This window comes from Alligator sinensis, unplaced genomic scaffold (genome assembly GCF_000455745.1).
Source record: "Alligator sinensis unplaced genomic scaffold, ASM45574v1 scaffold103_2, whole genome shotgun sequence".
Lineage (NCBI taxonomy): Eukaryota > Metazoa > Chordata > Crocodylia > Alligatoridae > Alligator > Alligator sinensis.
The window spans coordinates 2120127-2132335 of record NW_005842166.1 but is presented as its reverse complement, the minus strand read 5'-3'; the positions used below and the strand labels follow the sequence as shown (position 1 = coordinate 2132335).

Below are 12209 nucleotides of genomic sequence, written 5' to 3'. Positions count from 1 at the left end.
CCTTACTTACCAGCAAGGAGTCTGGGTCCAGCTCCCTGCTGCAGCCAGTGGGGACTGCCTGAATTGCTGAAACTCTCTGAATCTTTTCTGAATCAATTCGGACAGCTTCAAATCAATTCAGACCTTTTAACCGGTCTCCTGATTTGATTCAGATTCAGAGATTCAGCCACCAAATCGGGCCGAATCTCCTCTGAATCAAATCAACACCCGAAGCTTTGCACAGCCCTACGTAAGAGTATTAAAGGGAAAAAAAATACAAAGGTTTAAGTTACACAATCTACGATCGTAGCTGGGATGAATCAGAGAGCAGGTGAATGAGCATAGTTGTGCCTTTCAATCAGGAGTTACAATCAAGCTGCACTCTCTCAGAATTTGCTGAGTGCTTCACAAACTGGAGGAATTATTAACCACTTGGTGGCATGACAGCATTTGAACTTGTTGCAGCAAGGGGACTGACATGAATCAACCTCCCACCATTGGGCAGAGTGGGTGAAGAGAAGCAGTCTTTTAGATTCGAGTCTGGGCAGTTTCTGGCTGCCCTTCTTTCTCAGTTGGTCCCATTTGTGCTGCCAAGTGCTGATAATAGAAGCAGTGATAAATATCTGCCATCTCCCAGCAACAGCCACAGGTCCAGAGAGAGAAATTCAAATCAGCTGGATTCTCTGTCACAAAGACAAGACAAGGGCAAACAAGACGCAAAAGAAAGACACCAGTGAAAGTAAGGGGCCCAGCTATAATCCCACCCAGAGGCACTGTGCAGGGGAGAGCTAACCCACAGTAGGTAATAGTCCCTAAGTGTACCAGTGGGAACTGGCAGGCCAGGGCTCTTGGCATAACTCCGTTCTAGTCTATATAAGCTCTTATGTTGTACCTTCAGTGGTTGTTTGAACTACTGTCACTTGTTATTTGTTCTCTCATTTCATCTCCGGAGAGAAGGATGTGCAAGGGAGTGTCTTATGTTATGTTATATACAACCATTTGGGGGTAGAGGGCTCCCCTGCATCTTGATGCCCTGTATAAGGATATCTTTAGAAAGAAATCATTGTATTTGAACCAGAAGCCACGGGTTGAGACCTTGTGTTTCTGTGAGGAAAAATTTAAGGTGTAAAACTTGAGTGGTGGTGTCTGTCCTATCATGGGAGTTACTCGTTCAGTGAAAGTAGGTTTCCCACTAACTGTGAAACAGGAAATACAGCAGTACATATCCTCAAGAGGAAGCTTTCACTGGAAAAGGGATGCCTTCCAGGATGAGGAACTTGATCCACTCCTGGCTTTGAACAGACAGGCTGAGTCTACACCAGACACTTACTGTGCAGTAACTTGTTATTACTGTGCAGTAGTAATGAGCTACTGTGCAGTCAGTGTCACCAGGAAGCCGTTCAGGGACACTTGTGCAGTCATACTGGTTACTGTGCAATCATTTAGCACTTATGTATGCAATACTAAATGACTGCGCAGTAACAATTGCACAGTCAGTGTCTTGTGTAGACATGGCCACAGAGTATGAAAAATCAAATGTTGTTAAAAGCAGGGTTTGAATTACAGGGGAGCTCAGGGGAGCTGAGCCCCCCATAAAAGATGAGAACCCCCCGAGGGCTAGTCAGCACCCCTCCCCCCATCTGCAACAGCCCGGAGCCAATGCGCCACTGCACACAGCCCCTGGCCAGTCCCGTGCCTTTCTAAGCAGCACAGGCAACAGTAGCGGTGACTTCTTCTGGCTGCCCCAGCCCCGCAGTACTGGTGGGGACCTGTGTGCACAGCCCCAACCAACCCCGGCCAATTTTTTTTTTGCAGACCCCCCCCCACCCCAGAGTCAAAAGGTAATTCAAACCCTGGTTAAAAAGCAAACTCTCAAAAAAAAGGGCAGCAAAAGGCAAAAAGTTGGTTTGGTTCAAGGACTATAGCATGCTGGTAAAGAGAGCTCAGAACTAATCACAGGCTTAAGCCAGTTCAAAGAGAAATTAGCCCAAACAGATAGCAAAGTGATCGAATTACAGCAGGCCCTAGCTACAACACAGGCTTCCTTAATTTAATTCTGCATTGCAGGCTACTGCCTTAGCAAATGCAAGATTGACATGAAAATGTCAACATAAATTTGCTGAACAATTTCAACATTTAAAAACTGAGCTTGATGAAATGAAAGCTTCTATTTGGGCTGAAAAAGAAAAAAAAAAAAAAGGAAAATACCTTGACCACCAGGCTGTGTTAGAAGACAACTCCAAGCTAAGCAGGGACTGGTGGCAGCAGTAAAATTCAAGCCCCTTCTCAGTGACATAGGGAGACAGAAAGAATAAGACTCTAATCCTAGTTAGCCCTGGCTGAGAGAGGATCTGGCTGGGATGAAGCAAAACAATGCAAATTGTCAGCAGAGGCAGGATTCAATTTAGAAGGAAAATACATGAATGCCCACTTCCAAGGGAACCTCCCCAAACATTATGTTCAAGAAAGATTTCAGTGGGATATGTCCAATCCTGGAGAAAATTATGAACTTTTGTTTATAGATGGTTCAGTTTTTTATCAAGAAAAAAAGCCAAATACAGGTTTTGGTCTAATTAATCCTATAGCTGAAAAGGTTATTGGGAAAAGATGCTTACATAAACTCTGCTGAGTTTGCTGAAATGACTGGAATAATTCAGGCATTTAAGGTAACACTTCTAGATAAAGATCTCTATTTGATTTCTGATTCACAATGGGTAGTGTCTGCTTTAACAGGCTGGGAGAATGGGAAAGAAAAGTTTACTGTGGGCACTAAGAACATTTCATTAGTTATCATGTATTAATAGCTAAAATTTTAAAACATAAAAAGCAAAGAACAGGCAAACCTTTTCTCACAAAAGTGAAAGTACACACACAAAAAAACCTGGACAATCAGCTTATTGAAACAACAAAGCTGACGTAGAAGCTAAGCAAGCTGCTTTGGGGGTGGGGGGATGCATAAATACTGATTCAATAATGGCTATTAATCAAAAATCTAGATTTACTTTGAGAGCAGTGCGCTGGTAATTATCACTATCTTTTAATTTGGATATTCCCTTTTTTTAGTATCATTGCTTTGAAGATACTACCAAAAAGGTATGGTTGGGTTTAAAGTAACTAATGATACAATTTTTGCCAAACCAGGAGAATAGTGGGTATGGATAATTCCCACTACAATTAGGGATGAAATCTTCTACTTAATACATGACAATGGGGGACAATTGGCTACTTAAGCCACATTAATCCACACATCTAGGTGGACTGATTGTAAGGCTGATATTTAGAGATATATACAAGGATGTTTAGAGTGTGCTTGTGTAAATCATAAAAAAACAAGGGGAGGGGGAGCAGGAAATACCAATCATGAGACAAGTATTGAGGTTGTAGCCGTAGGGGTCTAGAGACAAAAGAAATCAGAATTCATGGTAGAGGTGATATCTTTTATTAAACCAACTAGATTTTTGCAAAAAAAAAAAAAAAAAAAAGTAATTGCAAGCTTTTGGGCACAAGCACCCTTCTGCAGGCATAGGAGAAAAGATTATAAACGCTCTCTTAGGTAGAAATGACAGTTCATATTTCATAGGAGAGTTAAAGGTGTGGTAAAATCTTCTGTTTGAAACAGTTAATTATATGCAGGTTAGGGTTAGAGAAAAGTTAGAATAGTTTGTTTACCTCGTAGCTGTTTGGTGGAAAGCAGGATGTAGTCATATTTCTAAATATGGAAATGGAAACTGGCCCCAGCCACGTGGGTAGGGTCTGCTGGGAAATGGAGTCCACTGCCTGCCAGATTCAGCCTGTGGACCAGACTTTGCCCACCCCCATCCTAGATAATATGCCCCTTGCTCATTACTATCTGGATTAGCACCCGGATCAGGGCCCTTACTGGTTTTCAGAACTCTGGGCATGTCTACATGTGCAGTTAGTTTGAAGTAGGCTTACTGTGCAGTAAAAATACTGTGCAGTAAGCCTACTGAGAAGCATGTCTACACATGCTCCCTCTTGGGAGCAGATTTTCTTCCACCCTGCTCTGCCCTCCTGCAGGTAGCAAATTAACCCCAGAGTAGACCAATTTGCTGTGCTGTAGATGGTGACACTTACTGCGCTGTAAATTGGCCTACTATGCAGTAAAGCATCACATATAGATGTGCCCCCTGTTATTCAAATCATGCCCAACAAGTCTTTAACACCACCACCCACCTATAAATCAAAATGCAACTGAGGATTTGTTTTCAACTCTCAGAAAAGAGTTGTAAAAGAAATGAATGACAATCAACAACCAAAGCTTCTAACTATTCAAATTAGAGCCACTGTCACTGGTGATGGAGTAAAAATGAACAAGTGTACACCAAATAAGTGTACAGAACTTTGGAATATTAAAGTTAATGATAACTTTACTTCTATGTACGACCCTGGTAAATATGATAGCACTGACTTTAACAATTACACACAAATAATATTATCTGGTCAACTTTCTGTACCGTTTCCAAATTTCCTGTGTTGCTTAGGTTACCTCCAGCATGATAAATATATTAACCTTTCTATCAAAGCAAAACCTCCTTCACCACATGATCCTTTTGAATTTGGAGATCCTCTCCTAGTTAAAATGGATGAGGCAACACAAGTACTTAAGGATGTTCAACTGATGCTAGCTGTATGGCATCTTAACCCTAAAACTTTTCTCATTATTAGTAAGTATATAAACTGTTCAAATTATATCAGTAACCAACAAGTCATGATTTAAAAGCTGTTTAGTTTACAAAATTCACAAGCTAGAGGTTTGTGGTTTGAGAGACAGTAAACACTATTTTAGGATGTATAGGTGTATAGGTATACAACCACTGGAGTTTTATTTTTCATGGACCTAGAACTGGTTTGTAATAAGTTAGACAATGTAGCAGCTCATGGAACTCAAAGATTTATACATCAGGCTGTAATTAATTATGCTAGCAATAAGCTAACTGAGATAACAGTTGCAGCCAAGTAGTCATTGATGCAATTATAGAACAAAAGATGTACATGATCACAGGAGAACTCTTTAACTTAGGCAAAAAACACATCATGGACTCTAATGTGTACCCAAGGTCAAACAGAAATAAATACTATAATCAAAGAAATCATCATATATGCAAAGGCTGAAGTTTGGCCATAGGTGGTAGTGGAGAAAGCGGCAAAACAGACCACTCCCTTTGCAGTTCAACATACATATTGGTGGAAAATCCACATGGGACTAATTTGTGAAATGTAGTATTTAATTCCAGGGCAGCGAAAAAAGCAAGTTGTTTATCCAGTGGTTAGCACTGCGGTAGCAAAGAATTGTTTTTACTCTCACTCCTAAAGAAAATTTTCAGTGGATACAATTTAAAGTTTTGGGATGAACTCCTATAGATATTTCTTTATGTAGTTATCACACTCAAGGATAGCTGTATTGACCAGAATTATTGGTGGTAGCTGGGCTGGGCCCATGAGGTGAGGGGCTCCCTTCCCATAGCCCCTGCCTGGGCCTCTTAATAGCAGCAGCACGGAGATGCCAGCTGCTTTGAATGGCCAGAGCTGGGGGAAGGTGGGATGGAACAGAGTCCCTTTGCCTTGAGATGCAGTCCAGCCCAGCTCCCCCCGATACCCCAGCCGGGGTAGCTGTCAGGGGGTCCATGAGGCGAGGGAGCTCTGTTCTACCCTGCCCCCCACCCCCCAGCTCTAGCCATTCAAAGCAACCGGCAGCTCCACGCTGCTTCTCCTCTTCCCCTCCCTTCCCTGCTGACAGCCCCAGTGTGCAGGGGGTGGGCAGGGGGGCACAAATGTCTGTTGGGTCAAGGGAGGGGGCTTTAACTCATGGCACTTTACGCAGAACCCTAAACATCTGTAGGCATCCTAAACATCAGTTTCCAGCCATGTTTGAAGACTTTCTGGCACTTACACACAGTTTATGATTCCATTACTTCTATGTGCGCACATCTATGCATCCACACTGCGGACTGAGTACAAATCACAGAAAGTAGGAGCAGTGCTTTTATTTTAGTCCATATGGTTGATTGGCTACAGCACTCATGCAAGAAGTGGGACACCCAGGTCCTAACACTTTGTCCTCCAGAAGTTTGATGTTGTGTCTCTCTCACCATTCAACATAGCCCGTTTACCACCCTGTCACTAGTTAGGCATTATTCAGAACTCTCTAGAGCTTCTTTTCAATGTGAGCCACTGCTCTTTGTGTTTAAACAGAGTAGATGGAAGATAGTGTGGTGGGCAAACTTCTGACTCACTTAAAGCAGGGTTCGAGGCTAGAAGCAAGGCCTCCTCACTTGCACAACATCAGCCAACTCATTAAGTTCTGAGTCCTCTGGCTTGCTCTGTTCTCCTCTTCTTTCCTTAGCTGCCCAGAGGCCCAGTTTCAAGAAGAGGGCTGGAGAAGAGACTGGTATAGTGGTTAGAGCACTACGGTGCCAAGTCAAAGAAATAAAGGTTCAAACTCCTTCTGAGTGAGGAGCACTTAGACCACAGGTTTCCTGGCTCCTGGATAAATGTCATAAGTTATTAGGTTTAAAATATCAAAAGACTTTCTTCTTCTGTAAGTCATGTTTTTTTGTGGAGCTACATTTTTGTGATGTATGCATTGACAGCAAAGGTGTACTTAAGTGTAAAAAGGCCACTCACAGGGCTGGAAAACTACCACTTAGGTTCAGCAAGGGCAATGGAATTCTGCCTTTTGTGCCTGAAGGTCAATTTGTAAGGGGCTAATGATCCCAACCTTTTCCCAACAGGACTGCAAAGCTTCACTGTTTATGGAGATCAAAGCAGATTTAAAGTTATTGATGCTAGAAAGAGACACTGCTGAATGAAGTGGATCTGCTGTGTCCACTTCATTGGGTGAAACCCACGTCGGCCCTTGTCTCACCCACTGATGGTGTGGGACAAGGGACGTTGTGTTCTCTCATGGCTTTAGGACTTTAGTCCTAAGAACTACGGCCCTAAGAACTACTGGGTAGGATGGGGCCTCTAGTGCCCTGAGGACACTTGCCTGGCTTTCCCCACTTACCCAGACCCACTTTGGAGATCCTAGGGGCAGGTCTGGGTCAGCAGGGAAGCCCTGCTTTCTCCACCTACCCAGACCCACCTCAGATTCCAGGGGTGGGTCTGGGTAAGCAGGTCCCAGTGAGGAAGCATTGGATGCTGGGGATTCCCTGGTCCTGTGCCTTCATGCTGGGATCTGTGTGGGCCTTCCCTGTTTAAGAGGGCATGCCCCAAGAGATTCCAGGGTGTCTCTCCATAAGCAAGAAGCCCTGACTTTTCCCACTTGTGGAGAGGTGCCCTCAGATTCCCCAGGGTGCTTCTTTGTAAGTAAGAAAAGCTGGGCTGGTGCTTCAGGGGCTTGAGGAGCCCTTTGGTCCCCAGATCACCTGCCCAGGGTGGCTGGAGAGCACGGGCAGCTCAGTCTACCTGCACTCTCCTGCCACAACACTAATAGGTGACCACCACAATAAACCATCAGAATTTATCACTACCTTTTGTTGCATCACTGATTTTCCTCTGGTGTGGCATGGCAAAGGGTAGAGACATCTATTTAGTCACCATTTGTGCTGCCATAACATTTTTATGGTGGTACAAGTGGGACATCAGATGATGTCTGCTTCTATCTTGAATAACAATGGTAGCTAGTAAATTAGCACTCCCAACATTGTGACCATCTACCAGTCCAAAAGGCACCCAGAGGGTGGGTGGGAAGTAGCTTTAACAAGATTGGGGCTATTGTAACACATTTGTAAAGCAGTACAAGCTGGCTGGAAGCAGTGGCCCCTCCAGCTTCAGCCACACAGATAAAGAGCTACATTCATCTATTCTATGCAGTACTGAGTAATTAACAACCTCATTTTAAATTTAACAGCACTTCCCACAGCACAGTCCAAAATGCTCTCCTTTTCACAACACTTATTGAAACATAGCCAGGCTTCACCTCTAGTAATATAGTTAGAAACCCACATTTAAAAGCCCACAATAAGGCTCTTTTTGTGTTCTCTTGCCTAAAAATAGCCAGTTATCTTTCTACACCCCTTGTGAGCTGGAAAACAGCTGCAGTTTTTGAATTAGCTATCCAAAAAAGAAATTAATTCACTGGGGTACAGAGACCAAACATAGAACTTTTCAATCCTAAGAAAACAGTTTCAAAAGTTTTCAATGCCTTGTAATGAGATTTTTGAAGCCATACCTTTAGCAGAGCACTACCTGGATAATCTAACATTATTTCTGTTGTACTCATCCCAATAGCAGACAATGCTGTGCAGAAGAACACAAAATAATATTGTGCTTCTCTAATGCATAAGCAAAAAACTAATTCAGAATCAAAGGAGGAAAGTGAGACCATTCAAATGAGACCTTCTAGGCATGATTTGCTTTATATTTGGCCCTCTGTTTATTGCTATGTACTACAATGCTCAGTGAATAACAATGTACATCTATCTCAACACACACGTAGAGTTAAATTACACATTACACTTTGACCATACTAAGAGCACTTAAAATACAACTGTCTGCACGTTAAAGCTTGTTAACTCATGCTAAGTGCCCTCTGAGTGTCTCAATGTCTCAAATTTCAGGCAACTGATAACTCTGGGCCAAGCTACCTAGCTCATGGTAGGGGAACTTCAGTCTGCCCCACAGAGATAAATGAGAAACGAGTAGTCCTTCAGAATCCCAGGATGCACTGCTCCCAGCCTTCCACCCCCAAAACCCAGAGCAAGGAAAGTGTCCAGATGTCTTGGCTCCTAGTCATGCCCGTGCTCGCCAGCCCTCTAGTGGCAAGTCAGAGCTGTGCAGGCAAGAAATGGCATTCATCTTTAATGTGCAACTGCTCACATCACATTCTTACTTTAACACCACTTGATATGCCAAAGATTTGGTCTGGTATAAATGTGACATGTAACTTCACCCTTAGAACTGGAGCCTTTGTGGGCTACTTTTCAAACAGATGGGGCAGTTGTGCTTCTATGCAGAAATACTTTGGGTCAAGATTTGGCTCCCCTGAACTATTCCAGTCATAGGCTCCAAATTGTTAGCTGTCTATACAAGAAGGGAAACCAGTTTACCTTTCAAAGTAGTACCGGACGATAACCAAGAACAGGGCACAGGGGATGCTGAGCAGGAGGTGTTGAGGCTGAGGGTAACAGATATCTTCAGTCTCCTTCATGTCTTCCCAGCTGATTCCTGGGGGAAGCCAATACTCCTGCTGCCATAACCATTCATTTAAAGACTGAGCCATCCTGGAGGGGAGGAAAATCAGAGTGAGCCAAGGATATTCTAGCATGAAGCAAACTAGTTAGCACCAGTCAATAAAGCTGGTTATAGAGCTAAGAGTAGGTGACCACCCATCCCTAATTGGGTGGGACAGTCCAAGCCCATGATTCTGGGACAGCATTTGTCCTAGATTCACAGTATTGTGCAGGGATCCAGGTTTCCTCTTACAGGCTAGCAGTGTTCCTGCCTGCAAGGGGCTGCTTGGGGGGCTGCCAGGAGCTGGACATGCCCACACACATGCATGTGACTGGGTATACAGCCCAGTAGCATGGAGACCAGCTCCCTGCAGGTAAGTCTATGGGGAGGAAGGGTGGGGGGGCAAATCGAGGCCCACATGGTGAGGGAGGGAGTGGATCAGGGGATAGGGGCACTGCCCAGCCAGGTTAGTGCACAGGGCCTGAGGTGGGGAGTGGGATGGAGCCATGGGTGACTCATTCAGGGGGCACAGGGGTGTGGGGCAGCTCCCTGCCATGGCATGCACCCCCAGGGAGAGAGGACACAGGGGGGCATGTGCCCCACCAGATTTATGCATGGTGCAGGAGTGGGTGCAGCATGGGTGACTAGTGCCTCTTGAGTCAAGGTGGGGGGCACTTGCCCCACCAGCGACCAGTCAGCAACTGGGGGGGAGGCCGATTGCACTGACCCAGAAGTGCCAGCAGTGCGCCCAGAAGGGCCAGGGGCACACCCAGAAGTGCCAGCGGTGCTTCTCCTGGTGCCCCCACTCCCCAGCCAGTGCTTGCAGGGGAGGGACCAGTGCTCCCGCCTGCCCCCTCTGCCTATTGCCTAAGCGGGGAATGCTGGCTGTCAGGGGGTGCACCAGCACTCTTAGGGAGTGCAAGTGCACCCCCATGAATCCCCTATGCAATGCCAGTGGGGTGCAGGCTGCCTGCTGCAGGTTTGGGGCTCCCTGCCCTGCTGCTTTTCCCTTGGGAGTCCTGTGCTGGCCATGCGTCCCTTGCTCACCTAGCAGCAATGGGGGCATCGGCAGTGTGGAGTTGTGCCCTCTGCTGCTGCCTAGCAGGCAGGGGGCACATAGCTGGCGCAGGGCTTTTGAGGGAAAGGCAGCAGGGCAGGGAGCCCTGGGCCCACAGCAGGCGGCCCGCATCTGCCTCTGCTCTGATCTGGCCTTGCCGCCAGCTGGCAGAGGGTGGGGGAGAGGGAGGTGCAGAAGAGGTGTTCATGTGTCCTGCCTTGCCATTTTGAAAAGGTGGTTACCCTAGCTAAGAGTAACATGTGAGCCATGCGTAAACAACTACGAGAGGGGAGGAGTAGGAATAAATTAACACCCTATGATTTTGCAATCCACTTGCAAATTATCGTCAGATATTGTTTGACTTCCAGTTACTGGCACAAGGCCTAAAATACTGAAATGGAATTGAATGCCTTGAAACTCAATAGGACAGGGATGCCATTATTCCCAGTGTCATGCACCAAGCAGTTTATTGTTTAATGTTCTCATTCTTCCCCTGCATTAGTAATTTCAAAGCATATTTAGTGGGACTCCCAAACAACGAACAACTGACAGATAGAAAAATGCTGTATTCGTGATGTACATGCCAATGTTCGAATAACAATATTACCTTTCATCTGTACATGTAGCCCCTCCTTGGCCTTTAGGTCTTTATTTCTTTTATATTTTGTCAATGCTAGTTTTGCACACAGGCGCGCACACAAACCACTATGAAGCTGCCAATCTAAGATTGATCGGAGATTTACATGTAAAAGCCGAATAAAATCTTTTTGTTTTATACTTCACTGATTATCTTGAGCAACCTCATTTCATAGAAAAAAATCTTGCCTGAAAGACTGAATTTTACATCTGCTTTAAGTAAAACAACAAGGGTAGCACTTACAAATCTGCCAAACAAGTTTAGGAACAGTTTGAAAGATGCAGGTTCAAAGCTGCACTGTGTGATGGGATCCTAGAACCAAGGTCTCCTGTTCTCTGTACAAGGGTCCTAACCATGGCTGAAAGGTAGGCTGCCTTTGCCTAACTCAGCATGTTTTTCTGTGAGTAAAATTTTGAGACTCGTTTAAGTGATCCTAGTTTGACACAGCTAACCAGCTGGAGTGCAGGCCTACTAAGCATGCATAATTGCTGCAGGCAAGCTGATGTCCACAAATTTAGCATAAGTGTCAAAAACTGCAGTTAAATGGCTGCATACATGCCATTTAGGGTTATAAAAGGAAACGGGATTTTCCCAGTGACTAAGCTGACCTCAAGTTGCTAAACTCTTTAGGGCCCGGGAATGCATCTTCCCATGTGCACAAAGCATTAAGTTATGAATGGGACATTAGTGACAACTGGAGGAGGAGCTACTGCCATAGAAAATAATTTTTTTGTGGGGTTTGAGATGCACTTTCCAATAGGATTTATGACAAAGAGGTTCTTTGCCCCTTTTTATCACAGTTTTATGTTTAAGAAACTATTTAGTTCACAGGTTGACACCATGCATATCCTCCAAGAAGCTTCTCACAATGCCTATGTCACACATTACAGTAACAGTTAGACTAGGCTTCTCCTGTGAAATCCAGGCAAAGAAATGCAGGTAGCTGCAAAAGCTATTGTGCCCTTGAGACTGTTGAGCTAAATCTTCAAATGCCTCTAAATTACTACAAGGCAGTATCTGAAACAGGTCTGTGAGCAGAAGTTGGCATCTATGAGTGTAAATATGGAATCTGCAGAGACAAATCAAGATCCTGCAGTTATTGATCTGTTTAAATAAATGTGTTTCTCAAGCAGAGTTGAAACCCTTTACAACTAACAACTTCAAGTGAAGATGAGCCCAGGTATTTGGCAGCATTAAAGTGCAGGCAAGCTTCCAAATAGCATGCTCACCTTAGTTAGGTATTGTGCAATATAGCTAGACAAGTTGGTTCTACAGAACAAACATCTACATAATTGGCTCTCAAACTTTTTAGATTTGAGGCATTCCTTCGGGGAAGGCCAC

General features: G+C 44.6%; 1 long non-coding RNA gene across 1 annotated transcript in view; it reads right to left on the bottom strand.

Moving 5' to 3' along the window:
* Nucleotides 1–12209, bottom strand: part of LOC112550617 — a 49033-nt gene that overhangs the window by 14182 nt on the left and 22642 nt on the right. Inside the window, exon 3 of the long non-coding RNA XR_003094549.1 lies at nucleotides 9051–9224. This is a non-coding gene — a long non-coding RNA (uncharacterized LOC112550617). The remainder of the gene's footprint in view (nucleotides 1–9050; nucleotides 9225–12209) is intronic.